This window comes from Equus przewalskii, chromosome 1, assembly GCF_037783145.1.
Source record: "Equus przewalskii isolate Varuska chromosome 1, EquPr2, whole genome shotgun sequence".
Classification (NCBI taxonomy): Eukaryota; Metazoa; Chordata; class Mammalia; order Perissodactyla; family Equidae; genus Equus; species Equus przewalskii.
This window is the reverse complement of record NC_091831.1, coordinates 48,366,583-48,390,833: the sequence shown is the minus strand read 5'-3', so window position 1 is coordinate 48,390,833 and position 24,251 is coordinate 48,366,583. Positions and strand designations below refer to the sequence as shown.

The window sequence follows — 24,251 nt, the reverse complement described above, 5'->3', positions numbered from 1 at the left end:
GTGTACGTGTATATGGTGTGTATAGGACAGTTCCATGTTCACATTCAGAGTAGAGATACTCAACTACTCAATAGAACAGTTACAATTACAAACATGACAATAGGTATAAAGAAAACGTATACAGAAGTCTGAGAGCACTCAACTACGGTCCTTGATACAGACCAACACGCACAAGGATGGTTTCCCTGAAGAAATGTATTGATCAAAACATGAAGAATGAATGTGAGTTAGCTAAGTAAAGACGACAAGAGGCGGGGGAGATGGGAGCACTTCTTGACAGAGAGAGCAGTCCATGCAGAGTCCCTGAGACAGAGTGGAAACTGGAAGGACGACTACAGATACAAGATAAGGAATAAGGATAAAACCTTGAGCCCACATCAGGGACTTTTTTTATCCTGAAGTCTTTAAGAAGAGAAATGACACTAGCATATTTGCATTTTTAAAAGACTGCTCTAGCTAAAGTGTGGAGACATCTGGAGGAGGTTGGAAGAATATACTCACCTTTAAAAAAATAATCACGTTGTACAACCTAAATATATACAATTTGTCAATCATTCCTCAATATAGCAGGGGAGGGGGAGAATATACTGGGAAACTAGTTAGGAAGTTCAAACAAGAGAAAAAAGCTATCTTGGTACAGGTGTGGCAAAGACAGATGTCTTTCTTTGATTTGAAAGCTATCTTGGGAGCAAAAACCACAAAAGCCGATGACAGATTATATATAAAGAAAACAAAGATGGAATCAAGGATAACTCTGAGATGTCTATTTGCTCAACTGATGGATAGTGGAGCCATTTACTAAGACACAAAGCTTTAGAAGACTACGTTCAGGGTGGGAAAACTGAATTCTGTTTTGGATATGTGGATATCTGATATCTGTTCTAAGTGGTATGGCAGGCAGAGTAATGGCCCCCAAGTCCTAATCACTGAAACCTGTGAATATGTCAGGTTACACGCTGAGGGAGAATAAAGGTTGCAGATGGAATTAAGATTGCTAACATCTGACCTTAAAATAAAGTAACTATCCTGGCTTCTCTGAGAGGGTCCAATGTAACCACAAGGCTCCTCACCGATGGAAGAGTCAGTCAGAGATCTGAAGAGGCTTTGCAGCTGGCTTTAAAGATGGAGAAGGGGCCATGAGCCAAGGAATGCAGGGGGCCTCTAGAAGCTGGAAGAGGCAAGGAAAGGGATTCTCCCCTAGAGCCTCTAGAAGGAACACAGCCCTGCCAACACACTGATTTTAGTCCAGTGAGATCCACTTTGGACTTCTGACCTCCAGAACTATAAGATAATAAATTCATGTTGTTTTAAAGGACTAGGTTTCTGGTCGTTTATTATAGCAGCAAGAGGAAACACATAAAAGTGGCTTTGAGACATCTAAGTGGACGGCAATTGAACAGGAATATATAACATCATCTAGACAGAGAACATAAACCAGAAAGGAAAGGTGGTCAAATCTAACATCTTGACAGTCAAAAGCATTCTTTTATGTTTAATCTCACACAAAGGAAATGCCATTTTAAGCTACACTGAAATACCGTTTTTCATTTATCAGACTAACAAAGGTTGAGAAGTAGGACTACACGATGCTGGTGAGAATGCAGAGAACTAGGCAATCTCACTACTGCTGTGAATATAAGGTGGAGAGTTTATGGAGAGCAAATTTTGTAATATCATTTGAAATCAATAAGCAAATACCCTAAAATCGACTGAAACCAACAGAAACGTCCACCAAGAGAGCACTAGCTAAAAAATATTAGTATATCCCGCCAGACATTAGAAAGAATAAGTACTGATAAGGGATAGTCTTCAAGATATTAAGTGAAAAATGAAAAGCCAGGGAAAGTGTGTCGAGAATGCTACAATTGTTGTTTGAAAACAAAACAGGTTATACAAACATGTTTGTATATACATAGATGACCACTGGGGGAAAAACCCACAAGAACCTGGTAAAGTGATTAGCTCCAAAAGAAAAAAAAAAGGAAAACTGAGTAATTTGATGATTAAAGGAATAAAGAAAATTATACTTTTTAATGTATAAATTTTTTCTCTTTTGAAATCTGCCATGTGCATATGTTACCCATTTAAAACATACAGATGCGCTTTTCTCATTCTCCCCAGATGGGGGAAAAGGGTCCCTCAGAATTCTTCCTCCTCTTACTTACTTCTAATATAGTATGACAAATAGCCAAAATCCATCCCTTACTTGTTTTCATTTCTTTCTTCTTAAGAACCACAAAACAGAGTCACATGAAAAGGTGAAATGCTCTCTTCAAAAAACTTGGAATATTTTTCATATATTCTCTCAAAGACCATATCAATCAATATCTGTGGATCAAGAAAACTAAAACAGTTAAAAATAGTATTAAGCACGTATATACATATGATAAAGAAGTTGACCATGAATTACTTAATATCATAATAAACTGAGAAATATTCTAAATATAAATATTACCATTACCACTTAATTTTCTTGTGGCTCTGTGAAGTACTCAAATTTAGGAAAGCACTATTATGAAAAATATCCAAGTAACACTTAAAAAGATGCTTCAACATATAAAGTCTTCAAGACTATTAAGCACAATTATCTGAGACTTTGTGTTATCCTTACAAAGACAGGGCTGTAAAGAGATTCTCACTACCTCCTTTAATTAATGAGTATGGACAATAGAAAGATTTTAGTGATGTCAGGACACCAAGAAACGAAGCTGCCATTTATTTTTTAAAAGGAAAATAATACAGAATGGTGACTATAGTAAATATGTATTGCATATTTGATAATTGCTATGGCAAGAGATCTCAAAAGTCCTCATGACAAGAAAAAAAAATTTTGTAACAATGTATGGTGACAGATGTTAACTAGACTTATTGTGAGCATTTCACAGTACATACAAATATCAAATCATTATGGTGTACACCTGAAACTAATATGTTATATTCAATTATACCTCAATTTTTAAAAAAGAAACAAAAAAAGGAAAATGAAATTCTTGGACACATCTAGCAACTTTTTGTGTACAACATCAAAATTTGGACCCTATATCTCTCTTGCCTGATTAAAACCTTTCCTAAAGTCAAATACAATAACTGTCACATAAATTTTTTTCTTACTCCCATCATTAAGGCATCCTAAACAGACTTAAAAATTAAACACAAAATTCCTCTGACACTGTTTGATCTTGAAACACCAATAGCTCGGTGATACACTACGTTCAACTTCTGTTGTTTTACTCCCTTGGTAACTGTGGTTTTCAAATTTGATAGAAATGTTGCTTGATATTGGGAAGGGGAGACTGATGGCAGGGAGAGCCAAAAAATCCAAAATATAAGTTTCAGGGAAAAATAGAATATAGTCAATTCTCACACAGCCATGGAACTAAAACTGGGGTGACTGAGAGTGAGCAACAGTGTACACAGCCTAATATGCAAAATAATGGATAATCCAAAAAGCTGCTCTCTTATCCTCTGGAAAACATCCAGGGCTTTCTTTGCCCTGGGGATCGACCTTTCTAATCATACTCCCTTTAAGCTAAATTAGCCTGCATTCCCTCTGAGAACACACCAATTCAACCAACTGGGCAGAGTAATCCAGAAGCCAAATAGATGGCAAAGGGGAAGGGACAGTGCTTCACGACTGGCTCAGCATCTGAGGAGAAAAAACTCCCATCACTTCAAAATTTAGGGAGGATTCAAAATGAGCACTTCCCATTCAGCCTCCCTCGTGGAAGAAGGAAATAATCACCTGGCAGTGATAAGACAACATCTAGCGAGGGCCCTGAGTTTCTCTGCCTGGGGATGGATTATAAAATTAGAGGTATGCAGCCAGGAAAAACACTCTTCCCACCAGGCCAGGCTCTGGGATACAACCATTGTTACATGGATCATCACTGTTACCGCGTTTGCCACCAGTGAGCACACATACCAATCCCTTAGCAAGGAAAATTCTCCATTTACCATGGGTACAATACCACCTCAGCACCAGAAGGAACTCAAGGGCAAGCAGCATAACCCGAGAGGAAGGTCAAAGTGTCTTTTCCACAGCATGGAGTAGACTATTCCCATTACAGACACCTACCGAGTTTCAGTTTCAAATCAAATGTAAGGGAGTTCCCATAAAGCCAGAAGCGTAACTGAGCCAAAGCAGAGGGGCAGAAGCTGTCAGCGCCCCAGCAACAGGCCTTAGGTCCCAGGTGGAGCACAGCAAGGGTTCAGTGTGGTTGACCATCAGTGGTTACAGTGTGAGGGGAGCCTTGGGCTCCTCATCACCCTGAACTTTCATGAGGAATCAACTCATAAGAAATCTAGGTATCACAAGGATTTATTTCAAAATAACCCCTTCCTGGCTATTCAGTGTCTTAAAAGGCACTGCCAAGGTATGCCTCCCGTCCTTCAGGTGTAGGAGAGACTGAGTGCTAGCTTTCAATGAGGAGTGGCAAAGGAGGAGCAAAGAGAACTTTCCACACTCTCCAGTCAAAGGAGGTTGAACTCCTGCACACACAAGTGGGAGGGGAGCATGGCTCAGGCATGGATTCTTGAGCTTCTCTCTGATGGTGGGAAGGGGAACACAGCAACCAGATCACTTGCCTTTCTGGCAGTCATGGCAGAAGCTGCTTCCCTCCACTCCTTTCAAATCTCCACTTACCACACACTCAGGGCAACGTGGTATCTGGAAAAGCCGCTCTCAAACACGACAAGGTTTTCAGCCATCAGGAGGCAATCATTTACTGTGCTTACTAAGGCAGAAATGTGAGCTATTATTTTAGGAACATTTTCAACAGCCAGAGTCAAAAAAGAAAAAAGTTTCCGCATCACTGTTTCTTAAGAAGAAAAATAGATTAACCAGAACAATACATTCCTCCAAGGTTTCTGACAATTAGGAAGGTATACTGGAATACAGTGTGGGCTGTATGATTGTCATGGGGAACAGAAAGGCAGGTTGCAGAATGTACTGGCAGAAAAATAAAAAGCAACAATTGGAAGAGATTCTTTGAAGTCTCAGGAACAAAAAACAATAAGAACTTGAGAATACTCTCTAAATAAAGAGAAAAAATGATCAAAAGTGAAGATACTAAAGCTGGAATGTTACTGAAAATGTCACACAGGAAAAGAAGCATAATTAGGGAATTGAGATCACAAATCAATAGTCATTTTTATTTATGTACTTTTTAATTTTTATTTTTTTATTTTTTTTTTCAGATGTACATCCTAATATATTTCGAATTCTGTGTAGGTTACATCATGTTCACCACCCAAAAACTAATTATAGTCCATCCCCTCACATGTAAGCCTAATCACCCCTTTTTCCCTCCCCCCCACCTTCTTCTATGATAACCACCAACCCAACCTCCATTGCTATGTGTTTGTACGTCGTTGATTTTATCTTCTACTTATGAGTGAGATCATATGGTATTTGACTTTCTCCCTCTGACTTATTTCACTCAGCATAATACCCTCAAGGTCCATCCACGTTATCACGAATGGCTGGATTTCATCATTTCTTATGGCTGAGTAGTATAGCATTGTGTGTATATACCACGTCTTTTTTATCCATTCGTTCCTTGATGGGCACCTAGGTTGCTTCCAAGTCTTAGCTATTGTGAATAATGCTGCAATGAACATAGGGGTGCAAGAATCTTTATGCCTTTGTGTTTTCAAGTTCTTTGGATAAATACCCAACAGCGGGATAGCTGGATCATATGGTAGATCTATTCTTAATCTTCTGAGGATACTCCATACTGCTTTCCGTAGTGGCTGCACCAGTTTGCACTCCTACCAGCAGTGTACAAGGGTTCCCTTCTCTCCACACCCTCTCCAACATTTGTTGTTTCCTGTCTTGTTAATTATAGCCATTTTGACCAGAGGGAGGTGATACCTCATTGTAGTTTTGATTTGCATTTCCCTGATAGCTAATGATGTTGAGCATCTTTTCATATGCCTGTTGGCCATCTGTATTTCTTCTTTGGAGAAATCTCTGTTCAGATCTTTTGCCCATTTTTAATTGGGTTGTTGGTGTTTTTGTTGTTGAGCTGTATGAGTTCTTTGTATATTTTGGATATTAACCCTTTATCTGATATATGGTTTGCAAATATCTTCTCCCAATTGTTAGGTTGTCTTTTGTTTTGTTGATGGTCTCCTTTGCTGTGCAGAAGCTTTTTAGTTTGATGTAGTCCCATTTGTTCACTTTTTCTTTTGTTTCCCTTGCCCAGTCAGACATGGGACTTGAAAATACCTTGCTCAGACCAATGTCAAAGAGCATACTGCCTATGTTTTCTTCTAGAAGTTCCATGGTTTCAGGTCTTACATTCAAGTCTTTAATCCATTTTGAGATGATTTTTGTGCATGGTGTAAGGGAATGGTCTACTTTCATTCTTTTGCATGTGGCTGTCCAGTTTTCCCAACACCATTTATTGAAGAGACTCTCCTTTCTCCATCGTATGCTCTTGGCTCCCTTGTCGAATATTAGCTGTCCATAAATGTGTGGGTTTATTTCTGGGCTCTCGATTCTGTTCCATTGATCCATGTGTGTGTTTTTATTCCAGTACCATGCTGTTTTGGTTACTATGGATTTGTAGTATATTTTGAAATCAGGGAGTGTGATACCTCCAGCTTCGTTCTTTTTTCTCAGGAATCCTTTAGCTAATCAGGGTCTTTTGTTATTCCATATAAATTTTAGGATCCTTTGTTCTATTTCTGTGAAAAATGTTGTTGGAACTTTGAAAGGGATTGCGTTGAATCTATAGATTGCTTTAGGAAGTATGGACATTTTAACGATGTTAATTCTTCCAACCCAAGGCACGGAATATCTTTCCATTTCTTGGTGTCTTCTTTGATTTCTTTCAACAATGTTATATAGTTTTCAGTGTACAGATCTTTCACGTCTTTGGTTAAGTTTATTCTTAGCTATTTTATTCTTTTCGTTGCAATTGTAAATGGGATTGTATTCTTAATTTCTCTACTACTTCATTGTTAGTGTATAGAAACACAACCGATTTTTGTACGTTGATTTTGCATCCCACAACTTGACTGTATTCCTTTATTGTTTCTAAAAGTTTTTAGTGGATTCTTTAGAGTTTTCTAGATATAAAATCACGTCATCTGCAAAGAGTGACAGTTTCACTTCTTCTTTTCCAATGCGGATTCCTTTTCTTTCTTTTTCTTGCCTGATTGCTCTGGCTAGGGCTTCCAATACTATGTTAAATAAGAGTGGTGACAGTGGGCATCCTTGTCTGGTTCCTTTTCTTAGAGGGATAGCTTTCAGTTTTACTCTGTTGAGAATATTTGCTGTGGGTTTGTCATATATGGCCTTTATCATGTTGAGGTATTTCCCATCTACATCCATTTTATTTAGAGTTTTTATCATAAATGGATGCTGTATCTTGTCAAATGCTTTCTCTGCATCTATTACGATGATCATGTGATTTTTATTCTTCATTTTGTTAATGTAGAGTATTACGTTGATATATTTGCGGATGTTGAACCATTCTTGCATCCCTGGAATGAAACCCACTTGGTCACAATGTATGATCTTTTTAATGTATTGTTGTATTCAATTGGCTAGTATTTTGTTGAGGATTTTTGCATAGAGGTTCATCACTGATATTGGCCTGTAGTTTTCTCTTTTTGTGTTGTCCTTGTCTGGTTTTGGTATCAGGATGATGTTGGCTTCGTAGAAGGAGTTAGGAAGCCTCCCCTCCTCTTCAATTTTGGGAACAGTTTGAGAAGGATAGCTATTAAGTCTTCTTTGAATGTTTGGTAGAATTCACCAGGGAAGCCATCTGGTCCTGGAATTTTATTTTTTGGGAGGTTTTTGATTGCTGTTTCAATGTCCTTACTGGTGATTGGTCTATTCAAATTCTCTACTTCTTCTTGGTCCAGCTTTGGAAGGTTGTATGTTTCTAAGAATTTATCCATTTCTTCTAGATTATCCAATTTGTTGGCATATAGCTTTTCATAGTATTATCTTATTTTCTTTTGTATTTCTGAGGTGTCCATTGTAATCTCTCCTCTTTCATTTCTGATTTTATTTATTTGAGCCGTCTCTCTTTTTTTCTTGGTGAGTCTACCTAAGGGTTTGTCAATTTTGTTTATCTTTGCAAAGAACCAGCTCTTGGTTTCATTAATTTTTTTCTATTTTTTTTTTTTTTAGTCTCTATTTCGTTTATTTCTGCTCTGATTTTTATTATTTCCTTCCTTCTGCTCATTTTGGGCTTTGTTTGTTGTTCTTTTTCCAATATCTTTAGATGCGCTTTTAGATTGTCTATTTGGGATTTTTCTTCTTTGTTGAGGTAGGCCTGAATTGCTATAAACCTCCCTCTTAGAACCGCTTTTGCTGTATCCCACAGATTTTGGCATGTTGTATTTTCATTTTCATTTGTCTCCAGGAATTTTTCGTTTTCTCCTTTGATTTCATCATGGACCCAATCATTGTTCAGTAGCATTTTGTTTAATCTCAACATGTGGGTGGCTTTTCTGATTTTCTCCCTGTAGTTGATTTCCAGTTTCACACCTTTGTGGTCAGAAAAGATGCATGGCATTATTTCCATCTTCTTAAATTTATTGAGACTTGTTTTGTGGCCTAATATATGATCAATCCTGGAGAATGTTCCATGGGCATTTGAAAAGAATGTGTATTCTGTGGTTTTTGGATGGAATATTCTGTATATATCTACTAAGTTCATCTGGTCTAATGTGTCCTTTAAGGACAATGTTTCCTTATTGATCTTCTGTTTGGATGATCTATCCATTGGTGTAAGTGGAGTGTTCAAGTCCCCTACCATTATTGTGTTTCTGTCTATCCCTCCTTTTATGTCTGTTAATAACTGCTTTATATATTTAGGTGCTCCTACGTTGGGTGCATAGATATTTACAAGCACTGTATTTTCTTGTTGGATTGTTCCCTTTATCATTATGTAGTGCCCATCTTTGTCTCTTGTTACAGTTTTTGTTTTAAAGTCTATTTTGTCTGACGTAAGTATTGCTACCCCGGCTTTCTTTTCTTGGCCATTTGCATGGAATATCTTTTTCCATCCTTTCACTTTCCATTTGTGAGTGTCTTTAGGTCTTAAGTGTGTCTCTTGTATGCAGCATATACATGGGTCTTGTTTTTTTATCCAATTGGCCACCCTATGGCATTTGATTGGAGCATTTATTCCATTGACGTGTAAAGTAGCTATTGATAAATATGCATTTATTGTCATTTTGTTATTTTGGGGGGGGGGGGTGTTTTAGTAGTTCTTATCTGTTCCTTTCATCTTCTCTTGCTCTCTTCCCTTGTGGTTTGATGGCTATCTTCAGTAATATGTTTGATTTCTTTTGTCTTACTTTTTTGCTTGCTTATTATAGGTTTCTGATTTGTGATTACCATGAGAATCCTACTTAATATTCTACGTATATGACAGTCTATCTCAAGTTGATAGACTCTTTAGCTTGACCTCTTTCTAAAACCTCTACTTTTTCACTCCCCTCCTCCCACATTTTGTTTTTCAAATCATATATAGTCTCTTGTTTAGTGTAATTATCTTGTTTAGTGTATTATTGTTTACTGTAATTTAGGGTAATTATCCATTACCCTCTTATCATTGAAATAGGTGATTTTAGTACGTTTGTCTTTTAACCTTCATATTATCTTCACAGGTAGTTGATCTGCTACCTTTACTATATTTTTACCTTTACAAGTGATTTTACTGCCTGGTTTTCTTGGTAGTTGTTTTGTTTTTTTGATAATTTTTTTTTTTATTTCTATTTGTGGTCATTGCTTTCCCACTTAAATAAGTCCCTTCAGCATTTCTTGGAGAACTGGTTTCTTGGTGATAAACTCTTTTAATTTTTGCTTGTCTGTGAAGTTCTTTATCTTTCCTTCCATTCTGAATGACAACCTTGATGGATAGAGTATTCTTGGCTGTAGGTTTTTTCCTTTCAGCACTTTAAATACATCGTGCCATTCTCTTCTCGCTTGTTGGGTCTCGGCTGAGAAGTCCACTGATAGCCTTATGGGCTTCCCTGTGTATGTCACTTGTGGCCTTTCTCTTGCTTTTAGGATTCTCTCTTTATCTTTAATTTCGGACATTTTAATTATAATATGTCTTGGTGTGGGCCTCTTTGGGCTTACCTTGCTTGGAGCTCTCTGTGCTTCCTGAACTTGTATGTCTGTTTCCTTCCTCAGGTTAGGAAAATTTTCATCTATTATTTCTTCAAATAAATTTTCTGCCCCTTTATCTCTCTCTTCTCCTTCCGGGACACCTATAATCTGGATGTTAGCATGCTTGATATTGTCCCAGAGTTCCCTTAGACTGTTCTCATTCTGTCTCATTCTTTTTTCTTTTTTCTGTTCTGCTTGGGTGATTTCCTCTAGTCTTTTGTCTAGCTCGCTGATCTGTTCTTCTGCATCCTCTACTCTGCTATTGAGTCCCTCTAGTGCATTTTTCATTTCCAGTATTGTATTTTTCATTTCTGATTGGTTCTTTTTTATATCTTTCAGTTCTTTGCTCATGAGCTCACTGTGTTCATCCAGTCTTCTCCCCATATCTGTGAGCATGCTTATGATATTTTGTTTGAACTCTCTGTCAAGTAGGTCACTTGTTTCTGTTTCATTTAGACCTTTTTCTGGGGTTTTGTCCTGTTTCCTTGCTTGGAAAGTATTCCTTTGTGTCCTTATTATGACTCTTTCTCTGTGCTTATTTCTACGTATTAGGTGAGTCAGCTATGTCTCCTGATCTGGAAGAAGTGGCCTTATGTATGAGATGCCTTATGAGGCCCAGCAGTGTGCTTCCCTCTCATCACCAACCCAAATGATCCAGGAGTGACCCTTTTGTGGGCTACTTGTGTCCTTCTGCTGTGGCAGGGTTGCTCCCACTGCAGGTACCCAGGGAGTCTAGTCTTTCCTTCCCTGGCCAGCTGTTTGTAAATCTGGCTTGGGGAGCCTCAGAACCATTGGCTACAAAGTCTATCAGCACACTCCTATTGCAGTTCTCCTCTTAATTGGGTTGGTACCCAGTGTAGCTGGTTGCTAGGCTCAGGGGCTTACCGTTGTGACAGGCCTCAGGCTTAGAAGGCTGTTGTCAGTTCTCTTAGGAGTGCAGCAGAGTGGGGCTGGCCCTAGGCACGGAGCACTCAACTGTTTCAGTCTTTGGAAGGTAGGGCTGATCCTTTTTATGGCTATTTGTGAAGCAGAGGTCTTCTGCTGCTGATAATCCTCACCCCCCACAGGACCACACACACCATCAACACAGTCCTGGTCTGTGCACACTTCTCAACCTGCTGGAGTGTACCCTGACACCGCACTGCAGAGGCCCCTACCTCTCCACCAAGGGCCCCCCACAGTTCGCCTGGTCCTCACACAGGCCCTGCCCCACAGAGGCAGACACCCTTGCCTGCCTGTAGAGGATCAAGGCACCCAGTCAATGCACGCTGAAAAGTAGCCTGAGGGCTTGCTGTTAGGTGGGGCCAGTCCCTAGGGCAGGCTGCCTGCCCTGGCTGAACTGGATTAAATCTGTGCGCTAGTGGGCGTGGCAGACCCCTGGGCTAACAGGCCAAAGGAAGAACCTCAATGGTGGACACCAGGGTCTGTGGCCTGGCCCATGTCAGAACAATGGCCCCCACCAAAGTCTCAGTCTCCAGAGAGGTCCCTCCTCTCACTGAGATGTCCCTAGAGCCCACCAGGTGAGTCTCGTTTCACCGAAGGACTGTCAGCCTTCTGTCTGGTGATTTTAGGTTGCTGCAATGAGTGAGTTTGTGCGTGGGCCCTTTAAGACCTGGGTCTTTTCGGCTTTCGGCCGATAGGTTTTCTGGGGGTATCTTCACTGCAGTCAATAGCCAGCAAAGCCAGACAGTAAGACCCCCATCTGAGTTGGGCTGAGTCTGAAGGATGCTTATAGCAGTATCGGCCCCGCTCCGGAACTCACTCCTCCAGGGAGGGCTGTGTACCTTAGGGTGGTCCCTCCTGGCCAGCTGAGAAGCTCCACTGCTCCCAAAGTGGCTTTTTTCCTCTCCAGCAGGAATTTCTGTGTCTTCCGCCTTAGTCAAGACTGTTCCTTGTTGTGGGGGTTCTTTTTATCCAGTTTTCAGCTTTCTATTCAGGGTAATTTTTCCAAAAATAGTTGTAACGTGGGTTGTGTTCGTGGGAAGAGATGAGTTCAGAGTCTGCTTACACAGCCATCTTGACCAGATCTCAACAGTCATTTTTATAAGAGAAAATTTTAATTGCCCTTACCCCCATCCACCTCTCCACACCCTTAAGAGGATAATAAGTAATCATTTTCTGCCTTACAACTAAACATAAAAGCTTCTGCTATTATTTAGGTAGAAAAGAGAAAGACAGCTACAGTGAAACCTCCTGTTAGCCTTCTATTAAGGAATAGTAATTAAAATTTAAGTAGGAAACATTCCATGTATATGTAGTAAGAGAGTGCTAAATGTGATTTTTTTAAAAGCAAAAGGACAGCTTACTCTAGCTGAAATAGCTGCCAGTTAAGAAATATTTTTTCCACATGAAATAAAATAATACTTCAAATAATCATTTGGAGTGATTCCTTCTGTGCTTCCACCACTGTTATTACAAAGAATTTAGGGTTTTAAGAACATATTTTGGATTAAATGACCATGGTTTCAAATTCAGGTACGTATATTTTTAAAACTCAAAGCAGCTTCAGAAAGATTGCAGAGAACTAGCAGAGATCCAGAAAGTCTTGCAATGTGGCCAAAAACCTTTGGATAAATAACATCTGGCATTAGTGGTTTGCTATACTTAAGTTTCTCAACTTCCTCTCTGGAGAAACTTAAGTCCCTTTTGGCCTCTCTCTGATTTCCTTAAAAATGTTTCTGGAAACAGATACTTCACCATCTTCAATCTTCTTTATCTGTAGAAGTACTGTAGGAATTGGTAGGAAACTATACTGTAGCAAGTACCAGACATGCTACAGCTGTCATGTGGGCCCACCTCAGTCTCACCTCCTGATCTTTTCACTTTGCAGCAGATCTGCAAAGCACAAGGGGCTTTGGCATCACACTGACGTGGGTTTCAACTCCAGCCTCACTAGTTACTAGCTGTGTGCCCTTGAACAAATATTTTACCTCCACAGGCCTCACTATCTTCTTATCCTCCTTCTTGGGTCTGTTGTGAGGATTAAATGAGGTTATAAGAAAAGAAAACAGTCCCTGCCTGGCCCATGGTAGGCACCCAATAACTGGCAAGTGCCCAGAGAAACCGCTGCACTGACTGCTAGATAACCACACATGCAGCTGACCGTTGGACAGCTTGGAAAACAACCGCATCTGATGTAAAGTGGCTTTCTCTATCACCCAGAGCCTCCTCTGCCCTTGGCCAGCCTGTGTGTCTGTTTGATTCTGTTTTCCCTCTTTTTCTCAGTGGCTACCCCTTCTGACCGGCTGTAGCTGTGTTCCTCCCCTTATCCACAAGTCTTCAATAAAACGACTATGTGAGAGTCCCATAAAGAAAAAATAAGCAACCACTCATTCCTTCCCTTAACTCAAGCCATCTGGGATAACCTTCTCTTTCTCTCTCTAACTTGTTATTTTGTACCCCTCAAACAAGTAAGCCAGAGCTGATTCCTTAAGTGAGAAAATAAGGTTCAGAACAATGTTATCTGAACTTGCTTAAATGTGTTTTTGTAACACTAGTGACCCTTTTTAATATTACACTTTGACTGTACATACTTTACTTATTTTTGTAACATAGTTTCCAATGTACAACACTATTTAAATATTATTTGAGAAGGCAGACAAGAATAAATAAGAACTCTCTGGTTTAAACTGAGGTAAAGGATGGGAGGCAGGATGTAAAATGACTAAAATTGCAGGTCTGAATTACGTGAGAAGGCACAGTGGCTATAATGGACATCGGTGCTGCTCAACATGCAGTTGCTGCCAATGTATGAGCTGTGTATTCCCAGACAGCAAGGAGATAATGCAGAATAATACAGATAATACAGAAATTGAGGGTAAGCATTTAGAAACTTTTATAGTAACTTGAAAGAATAGTCATATGTATATGGACTAAAATAATAAAAGTTGGGGCTTGTCTTTGTTGCTTTTCTAGTAATTTTCATTTTTCTCATAATTTATTTTCACTAACTATTGAAGAGATAGTACACTGAACAAAAAGTATCAGTCCACTGCAACTTTCAAATTTCAAAACACAGATCCTACACAATAGAGTTGTTCCTGAAAGACCTGGGCGAGAGACTTGCTTTGACCTCCATGGAGGGCACAAGTTTGTGGAGAGTGTAAATATAGTTAATTAGGGGCTGCGTGACACTGCCAAATCCACTCTCTCTTCTAAAGTGTGAAATACAACCCACATAAGGTGAGAAAATAAAACGACTGTCCTCAAATAACCTATTTAAAGCACACACCAAAAAAAACTATAGTACACAGGATCACTTATTCTTGTCACAAATGTTCATTGAGCATTAAAATATTACAGTGAAAACTTGATATGAGAACATTTGAAAAATCACACAAAGCTGTAATTCTCCGCAAACAACTAGTCTCTTGTGATGTTGCATCCATAATGATGAATAGTTCACTCTCCCTGAATTCTAAGTTTGAGCAGAAGGTAGACACAAGTTATGGTCAACAAAAATATACATTGAAAAAGAATGATGACATAAACAGAACCATCAGAAGACCGTCATTTAAAAAATGCTACACTAATAGCTGAGGAACTTACAATACTCAAGGTAAGCCTGCCGGAATCTCAGTTTTCCTCACCTATAAAGTGGAGATATTACATATGTCTCAGGGCAAAGGCTATGTTGTCTAGGACCCTTGGGGAGCCTCGATATCCTTTCAGAGGTGTCTTCAAGATCAAAACTATTTTCACAATAATACCAAGTCATTCTTTGCCTTTTTCACTCTTATTTCCTCGCAAGTATATACTAGAGCTTTCCAGAGGCTACAAGAAGAGTAATAGTGCAATAGACTGGATGCAGAAACAGGCATGAGAATCCCACCGTCTTCTAGTATATAAGATATTCTAAAGAGACTTGCAAAGATGTAGAACAATGTTATTCATCTCACTGAATTTCTTGTTTTGGAAAATACGGAATTTTTCATGAGAAAAATAATTTTTATCAACATGCAACAGGTTTAGAGTTATGTTTAAATGAATTGATATATATATTAAAATTTCTCAATTTTAATTTCTAATGTAGTCAATATCAGTAACTATAACCCACATGAACGAAATCTCTTTTGGGGTCCTTAATTTTTTAAATGTAAAAGGGTGAGACCAAATGTTTGCAAACTCTTGCTGAAGGTGAAAGGATTGTGAAAGCTTTCATATGCTATCAACATATAATCAAGTTTATATTTGTTAATATATATTACTTTTGTGTGCATTTAAATTTTATGCAAAGAAGAAATTTATTGGATGGCATTCTGTGTTTTTAATCTCACTTCCAAGTTGTCTCTCCCAGAAAAAAGCACTGAAAGAGCCTGTTCTCTGGCAACCACGTGTCACAGGTTTTCCAGGCAAGTCTTAAAATCAAACATGTTTCCAATTTTTCCCATCAACCACAAAAATGTTCCTTATATTTCAACATTTTTGTGTCCAAATTCATCTCCCAATCTGGTTCTCACATACAAGAATCATCACAAAACATCCTCCTATTGTGTTGCCTGTAATTATATTTAAAATACTTCAGCCCAGTTCATGTGACAAACGCGTGTTGGTTGGTTCTGACCCACACCTCAGGAAGGGTTGGCTCTGCCAGCTGAGAGTACACCCCGAGAATGCCTGGCCAACAGCCACAAGCCTCCACTCAGAAGGACACACGCCAGAGTTAGAGAGTAGTAGGAGTCTGAATTTTTCTTTCTCTTTCATAAATACCAGAGGTTTTGTTAATCAGCAAGATGGATATTAAAAATTATTTTCATGGGTGAAATAGTGATGTTTTTTAAATGCGGATTGGCCAGAAATACTGTAGGGTACTCCTGCCCTTGACTAAACAGGGCACATGAATTGAGAAAGCGCAATGGCCCAACCCCTTTGGATCAGCACCCAAGGCTTAGGATTTCCAGTGTAAGGGATGACCAGAAGTCAATCATGCTTTGAACAATCCCTTCTGCCTCGAGTGAGCATCTCATACAAGGACTTGTCGGAGTGTCTACAAAGAGCTAGGACCTCAGTGAGCTTACGGAATAGTCATACCAGACCCTGCTCATTAGTAAGAATTTGCACAGGAAGCAGAATTCCATGCGAAATTTGTTTCAGTAGTTACACAGTACCTGGTAGTATGGCTGTTGAGGAGGAACCCTATAGCCTCACCTATGCTATTAGGCTATGGATACCTTCTGAAAAGAAGTGAAAAAATTATAAACCATTAAATTAGTTTAGAAGCATTAGCAAAACCTCTTCGAGACCACCTGGGCCTCAGATATGCCTATTCCTTCTTGTCCGGCACCATCATCTAACTGCTAAGAACTGTCTAGAAGGGCTCAAAAGCCACAAAGATTCTACCTTCCCAAAGCCAGTGTCCTCAGTAATGGCAAACGCCAAATCTGATTTTCCCCTGAATGAAATTCAGAATCTAGTTACCCTTTTATGAGGAATCTAGCTACATCTTCTTGCAAGAAAAGTAGTTAAGGGAACAATTATTCATTGACTACTTTAACATGCCAATACTGAGCTAGAACTTTATAAAAACGCTATACATGGGACCTAATGCCACAGAAGATGGCAATTCAGCTCAAGATGTCATTACACAACCACTAAATAGCCCTACTTACAAATGGAGGAAGCAGGGGAAGAAGAAAAAGTAGAAGAAGAATGAGAGGGAGCCAAGCAGGAAACATGCAGCTTCCAAAATTCAAGCCACGTCAAAGTGTTGTGTCCTCATTTTTCTGAGGTAAAACTTCAGATAATACAGAATTCAAACTCAAATATAAATTATCTGCTTTGGCTTTCTTCCATCAATACTGATGAAAAATTAGTAGTAGTAATGTCAAATCTTCTCTCTCATCCCCAAATAACCAAAATAAACCAAATATCTATCTGATGGAATACTACATAACAGAAAATCATGTTATCAAAGAACACCTAATGAAAATGGAAAATATTCACATTTTATACCCCCCACAAAGGAGGGGGACCACCACTATGTACAGCATGGTGTTTTTTTATCTCTGGCTGTCTATTTTTCTCACACCTCCCAATCCCAGAGATAATCCTTGTTGATATTTTGTCCCTCTAGATTTTTTCTCCACATATTTAAATACAGTAATGTGTTGCTTAACAATGAGGACACATTCTGAGAAATGTGTCATTAGGTGATTTTGTTGTTGTGCAAACATCATAGAGTATATTTACACAAACCTAGATGGTACAGCCCACTACACGCCTAGCTATATGGTACTAATCTCAGGGGACCACCATCATATATGCAGTCTGTCACTGACTGAAACTTTGTTTATGTGGGGCATGACTGTATAGATATATGTGCTATATATCTATATACAGATACAGATATATATGAGATAAATGTTTAAGGGAGACTTTGTGCTTTTCTGTTTTATGTGTATATTAAGAATCATAACATTATTTTTAATGAAATTTGTTCAAATCAAGAAACAGTGTTTTCACACTAGATTAATAATGGAATCCCCAGGGAAATATTATATTCTTAGCCTCCAGATAATCTCCATAAATCTGACCTCCGTTAAGACCATCTATAAAAATAATGAACTGCTTGACCATATCATTTCAATTCAACAAGAATTTAATTAAGCATCTTCCATTAGCTGGGTACTTTAATAGGCTCAGTGGAAAGACAAAAGTTCCTTCCAATAAAATCATGCAAGTCTCTGAATTCTCTCTGCTCTATTCAGAAGTAGTCAGCTCTGACCAATCAGAGCGCCTTTCTAAAAATTTGCAGTCTTGAAGCAGAAATAAGAAAACTGGGAAGTCAGACGCACAATTCAACTTGTTCAATGTACTGCTTACAAACAAACCTAGAGTGCACTGCATATACAGCAATGACAGATGAAGATAAAGAAAATGAGAAGTTAGTGAAGCAGATACCTTCACTGGGTACCGAAAATGACCAAAGTCAAGTAAATCTTCCTATGCAAAAAGAACAAAAAAGATTAGCAGCAGAACTTTTACAAACCCAAAACAGAAATGGTGTCATGAAACATTTCAGAAACAAAGGTGATTAAGATCCTATTTTATGTTTTACATAAAGTAAGAGCATCTGGAAGAGTCTGGACGAAACTAAACTTGCTACCCATTTGTTTCTGTTTAGGCTGTGTCAGTGCTAAATTAGCAGTCGGCTTAGCGATTCCAGGTCAAACGGGTTCAGATCTGGGAAATGCACACGCAATTCTGGTGTAAGTTAAATTTCCTATTGACACATAACTTCCCTAACCTTTAAGTTTCCAAACGTATCCACACAAATTAAGAACAAATTCTAAGTTCCGCTGGCTCAAATATATTATGGCTAGAAAGTCAAGGGAAAGATAAACATACAAAGCCAAAGAAAGAAGCAATTCCAAAGTTGAAAAGAAGCCTACAAAGATGGGATCAATTGAAATAAGTAACTCTACATGTGTTCTGAATAGCTCCACTTCATCCTCTTTCAACACAAGAACCATAGCTCCAGTCATCTTGGCTGCTCCTGCCATCGCCTCCAGCCTATCACGCTCAAAGAGTTCATCACGAGGGTTGGCCAACTTGGAGAACCTTGAAGTCTACCAAGGCCAAACTCATGAGAGCAGTAAGCCAGGAAAAGCACATGCGGGCATCACACTACAGCAGGCATTTCAATGTTACAAGGCAAGATAGAAGATAAGCTTAGCCAAAGATAATTTCTCTAACCCCGACATCAGAACTAGACACTGCGTCTATTGCTGTTAAGTAAATTTTCCTACGAAGGTGCTTTGAGCTTCCCAGAACCAAGAAATACACAGACATTCATCTTATTATTGTTCTCTAGCTAGGCAGTCATTGCTTATTTCCTGATTACTACAGTTGAAGTCATCTTAAGTTACAGTTCCCAAAGCTATAGGTTTGAAGGGTACTTATAAAAATAAATATTTCCCCAAAAAAGATTCCTGACATTCCATTTCAATTGCAGTACAGAACCCTCAAGATGTTTAAATATTATGACACGGACATGTCTTCCTTGTGGTGAGGGGAACAACAAGAAGGAAAATGCAACACTGTATAATTAAAGAGGTTAGAGACTGGAGAACCTCCAGGAAACTGTAGACAAACGTTGAGTTACACCATCTCCAAATGAATGTTATTGGCTGTATAAACTGCATTCTACACGTAACCTACTTGATGTGCTATTTTCCCTCTTTCAGTGTAACTTGAAAAAACACACAGACAGCACTTATACTGCACTTTTATCAAACCTATCCAGATTCATTTCCACACCTGTGCTATATGAAGAAGGAGAAATTTTAAAAGCCCAAACTGAGAATTCTTAAGCATAACCTAAGAAGTAGAATGTCTTGATTTGTCTTTTTTGCAAGTCTTTTTTTAAGAACACAAAAGGTAAAGTAGGGGAAGACTGAGCAGGCTCTGCATTCCACTGCATGGCAAGCCAACAGCCCGACAGCTCTGGGGCAGAGAAATCCCCCTTCCTTAGAAATGCAGTTCTTACAAAGGGTGTTCAGATGTGATTCTTACCTTCTCTCTTCTGATAATCCACTGAGTTGACAGAAGGTAGGGGAGCTGGGGAGACAGGGTTGGAGCACCAGGAATAGGAAAAACTGTGAAGAAGTCCAAGACAAACATTGAACACAAAGACCATTCCTTACCTAAAAAAACCCTGGCTGGATTTTTGGGATTGAGAAACCTCCTGCCTCCTTAGAGTGGATGTGGTGTGCTGATGTGGGCGATCTGTGCACAAGTTTCTCTTCTATTCTGTTTTTGCTGGCCAGCAACTTTCTTCCTCTCCTTTCATCCTTGCCAGAGGACTTCTCAGTTTAAACTTCGGGGTGAAGAGATATCCCACTAGAACATTTAAACAAGTGCTATAGAACACAGAATTAGCTTTAGAAGGCCTTGGAACAAATCTGACCCAGGTTTAGGATGTGATGCTCTCCAGAGGAACTCCTCTTTGAAGAGAACAAACCAAAAGTTGCTTCCCAAGCCAGACTCTCCCCATCCAAGTCCTGGGGCTCTCTGTTCGCTGCCAGTCTGGTCTGGCCTCCTGAAAGTACCAGGGATGGTCACTAGGGGTCCTGAGGAGAATGAGGAATAGAGGGGATAACTCATGCAGAGGATCTAATTCCAGGTAGTGTGCCAGTCCTTATAAAAGCTCTCCTAGAGGTAGACACTATTAACATCACTACTTGTACAGATGAGAAAACCAAGGTAGAGACTTGGAGTCAATAACCTAAACTCACATGGCCAGAAAGTTGTTAGGATTTGAATGTCACTAGCTGCAAAATTCCCACTCCAGGAGAGATTAACTTTTTCTTTCTTTTTTCCCCTAGATTACCTCCCTGCAGTATTTTGATCACATAACATCTCTCAGTAATCTCCAAATAGCCCACACCCTTGCCAGCTTCCAAGCCTTTGCACTTGAAGTATCCTCTGCCTGAACGTCCTGAAGAAGCCTACTTCACAATCAGATGATTTTATCTCCTCCCCCAGGCGGCCTTCACTACCCCTCCAGGCACCTGGTCAAGGGATTCTTAGACACCAGGAAATTGAAAAATGCTATTATAAGTAATCTATTTAACTATAAGCAATTCATTTAAATCTCAACTTTAAACTGCTCGTGCCTATCTTAAGTCTTAGTTGGCTATGCAATTCTGGTCATAGCATTCAGCAGGAGCTAAAAAAAAACATCAGATTTTTAAAAGATCAACCACATACCGAAGCATCAAAGTCGAATAAGCCAATTAGAATTATGGGGGAGAGAGAAGAAATTTATACATATGTATTTTTGAAGAGATGACAAATCACTTTTCTTTCTCTTCATAGCTCTCCTCAAAGGAAGAAGGATTCAAATCATTTTTGAGGGCTTATGGTAAAGGCTGATTCTTGAGAACTGCACCAAAACCTCAGCTTTGGCAAACTTCTAGGGCATGGATCATCATAGAAAATTAAAGTTTATACTTTTAAGAAAACGACAAAATTTAACTTAACTATTAAGTAGAGAAAGTGTTCTGTGAACATGTTGAATACTTTTTGCCCCAACTTTGATAAGGAGCAAGAGCTCTAACCCAGGTCATCATCGTGAACATTAATGACAGTGCTACATGGCCTGCAGAGATATGAGCAGCAGCCGCCCCAGACTACTGCCAGTTTTTACACCTTTTTGTAATTTTCCCAACAGGTTTTCAATTGTGCTTCATGCCAGAGTAGCTGGCCAAAGTATTCACTCTCCCAGCTTCTAATGTGCCACTTCTGGTTGGCTGTGGACTTAAACGCCGGGTAAGCAAACTTGCTGAAACTGAATAACAGAAGAATACTCACAGGCTCCAAGTAAGTGCCTTTCTCATAAATACATGGATAGGAGAGGGTTACCTGCCAACAAGAAAAGCTGAGGAGGCAGAGTATACGACTGCCAGGAAGAATGGCCATGCCAAGATGGCACCATCACCTGTCAATCACTTCTCACAGCAGCCAGAATCTCACAGGCATGGATGGTGACTACCAACACAGAACTTTTTGCTTAGGTAATTCAACTGACCTATGAAATAGGGACTGTGTTGAGAGCCATTTTTCCAAGTAAAGCTATTGATAGCGATTATGCACCAGCTGGCAAGGAGAAAGTAAGTTCCGTTCTTAATGTCCCTAGCCACTTCTTGGTGAGACTTGAGAAAATTCAGTATGAAGATGAGTTTCTCTCTTGAAAAAAGTGTTTCACGTTTTGTGCTGCAAAGGTATTGTAAAACACATAAGCATTGTTTAATTAAATGGGGAAATTACATCCCTGAGCACAGCTGAGTTTTAATGAATTAGCAGATATCTGTTACTAATTCCTCTAAATTTAGAGGCTTTTTAACCTACTACCTTGCAATTTCATTCTTGTCAATTTTGACAACCCCTGACTATAAGTTTAAAAAGTCAGTATTGAAGTCAGTATGCATTTACTTATTTGCTCTTCTTTTGTACCTTTAATTAGTATGCACTGTAGTCTATATTGGATACAGTTAAATGTAAGAGATACAGTGCTGTCCTCCAAAAACCTCACTGTTTGGGGGATATATTAGTTTCCTATTGCTGCTGTAACAAATTACCACAAACTGAGTGACTTAAAACAACACAAATTTATTATCTAGCTGTTCTGGAGGTCAGAAATCTTAAATGGGTCTGACAGGCTAAAGCCATGGGGTTGGCAGGCTATATTCCTCCTGGTGGCTCTAGGGAGAATCACTTGCTTGTCTTTTCCAGTTACCAGAGGCCAACCACATTCCTTGGCTCATGGCCTCTTCCTTCATCTTCAAAACATCATTCTACCCTCTGCTTCTGTCATCCCTTCTCCTGCTCCATCACTATGATGTTTCTTCTTTTAAGGATCCTAATGATTACACTAGGCCGACTAGATAATCCACCTCAAGATCCTTAATTTAATCACATCTGCAAAGTCCCTTTGCCATACATGATAACCTATTCACAGGTTTGGGGATTAGGACATGGACATCTTTGGGGGGTCCATTATTTAGCCTCCCACAAGGAGACTCATGGAAGGAAAACCATGAATCTCAGCAAGAACTCTACTCTTCATTCTTTTCTTTTTTTTTTTGAGGAAGATGAGCCCTGAGCTAACTGCTGCCAATCCTCCTCTTTTTGCTGAGGAAGATTGGCCCTGAGCTAACATCCGTGCCCATCTTCCTCTACTTTATATGTGGGACTCCTGCCAAAGCATGGCCTGCCAAGCGGTGCCATGTCAGCACCTGGAATCCAAACCAGCGAACCCTGGGCCACGGAAGCAGAACGTGCGCACTTAACTGCTGCGCCACCGGGCCGGCCCATACTCTTTATTCTTTAAGTTCTCTTGCTGAATCTTACTGACTCTTAGCAAAACTCCTAAAAAAGCTTAGTTCCTTGCTAAACCAGGTCATAGCACAAATGAACCACAAAGTAGAACAGAGGACATGTTAGAGTCCTAACCTTAGGAAATACATTAACATCAGAACAGAAAACATAAAAATAAAATGGCAGGCATCCTACAGAACAAAACAGTGATCCCAAAACACCAAGAAAGTTAGTGTATTCAAGAAGGCAAAGTAGCGTACAACAAATCTTAGAAGCACCTAAAATAAAAGTGGCAAATGTTTTACAATATGCTCAATATGACCCTGATTTTTAAAGTACATAAGCATACGTATATAGTCACAGAAGAAAAATTTAAAGAGTATAAAGATAAAACCAAGGATTAACGGTAATTATATCCTAAAAACTATTGCTGAATAGTTAAAATATAGGTACTTTTATTTTTTTACTCTTTTTCTATAATAAACATGCATTATCTTTACAACCAGAAAAATATATGCTGAAATATAATTTTTAATGATTTGGTAATTCCAAGTACAGGCTTCAGTTCTCTGGAAATATTCAGTTAAATTAGAGTACTCTTTTCTGCTATAAGACCACATTCACTTATTAACTGTTTCTATTTTTTTTTTTTTTTTGAGGAAGATTAGCCCTGAGCTAACTGCTGCCAATCCTCCTCTTTTTGCTGAGGAAGACTGGCCCTGAGCTAACATCCATGCCCATCTTCCTCTACTTTATACGTGGGATGCCTGCCACAGCATGGCTTTTGCCAAGTGGTGCCATGTCCGCACCCGGGATCCGAACCAGCAAACCCCGGGCCGCTGAGAAGCGGAACATGTGAACTTAACCGCTGCGCCACCGGGCCCGGCCCCCTATTTTATTTTTTAATTAGAGATCTGTTCTACAATGTTACCAAGCGACATTCTGATTATTAACTGACCCTCTCAGCTTCTGCGAAATGGATGCCCTAGAATTAGTATTTTAATCACTATTTCTAAATTTTAAAAAATGCATTTTAATATGGTTATAATCAGACTTATGCACACAGATATACACAATATTTAATAGTTATATATGTGTAAATCTCAAAGTCAATTGATAGATATTGTCCAAAAGAGAGGAACACAGGTAAGCTTAGCATTAGTATATTCATTCCCCAAAAGATAATAAAATCAATACCCTTTTACTCATTGAAATTTCATTCATATATGCATACTTCTTCATTCACAGATGGAGAATATTAAAAAGTACATTTACTCATGCATTTCCTATCCTT

General features: G+C 39.1%; 1 protein-coding gene across 6 annotated transcripts in view; it reads right to left on the bottom strand.

Moving 5' to 3' along the window:
• Positions 1–24,251, bottom strand: part of BICC1 (BicC family RNA binding protein 1) — a 267,016-nt gene that overhangs the window by 201,233 nt on the left and 41,532 nt on the right. Inside the window, exon 1 of one of the 6 annotated variants that reach the window (XM_070611505.1) lies at positions 4,643–4,661. The exons of the other annotated variants lie outside the window; for them this stretch is intronic. The gene's annotated coding sequence lies outside the window, so the exon portion shown is untranslated. Of the gene's footprint in view, positions 1–4,642; positions 4,662–24,251 lie in introns of those variants that run through there. 6 annotated transcript variants of the gene reach the window in all.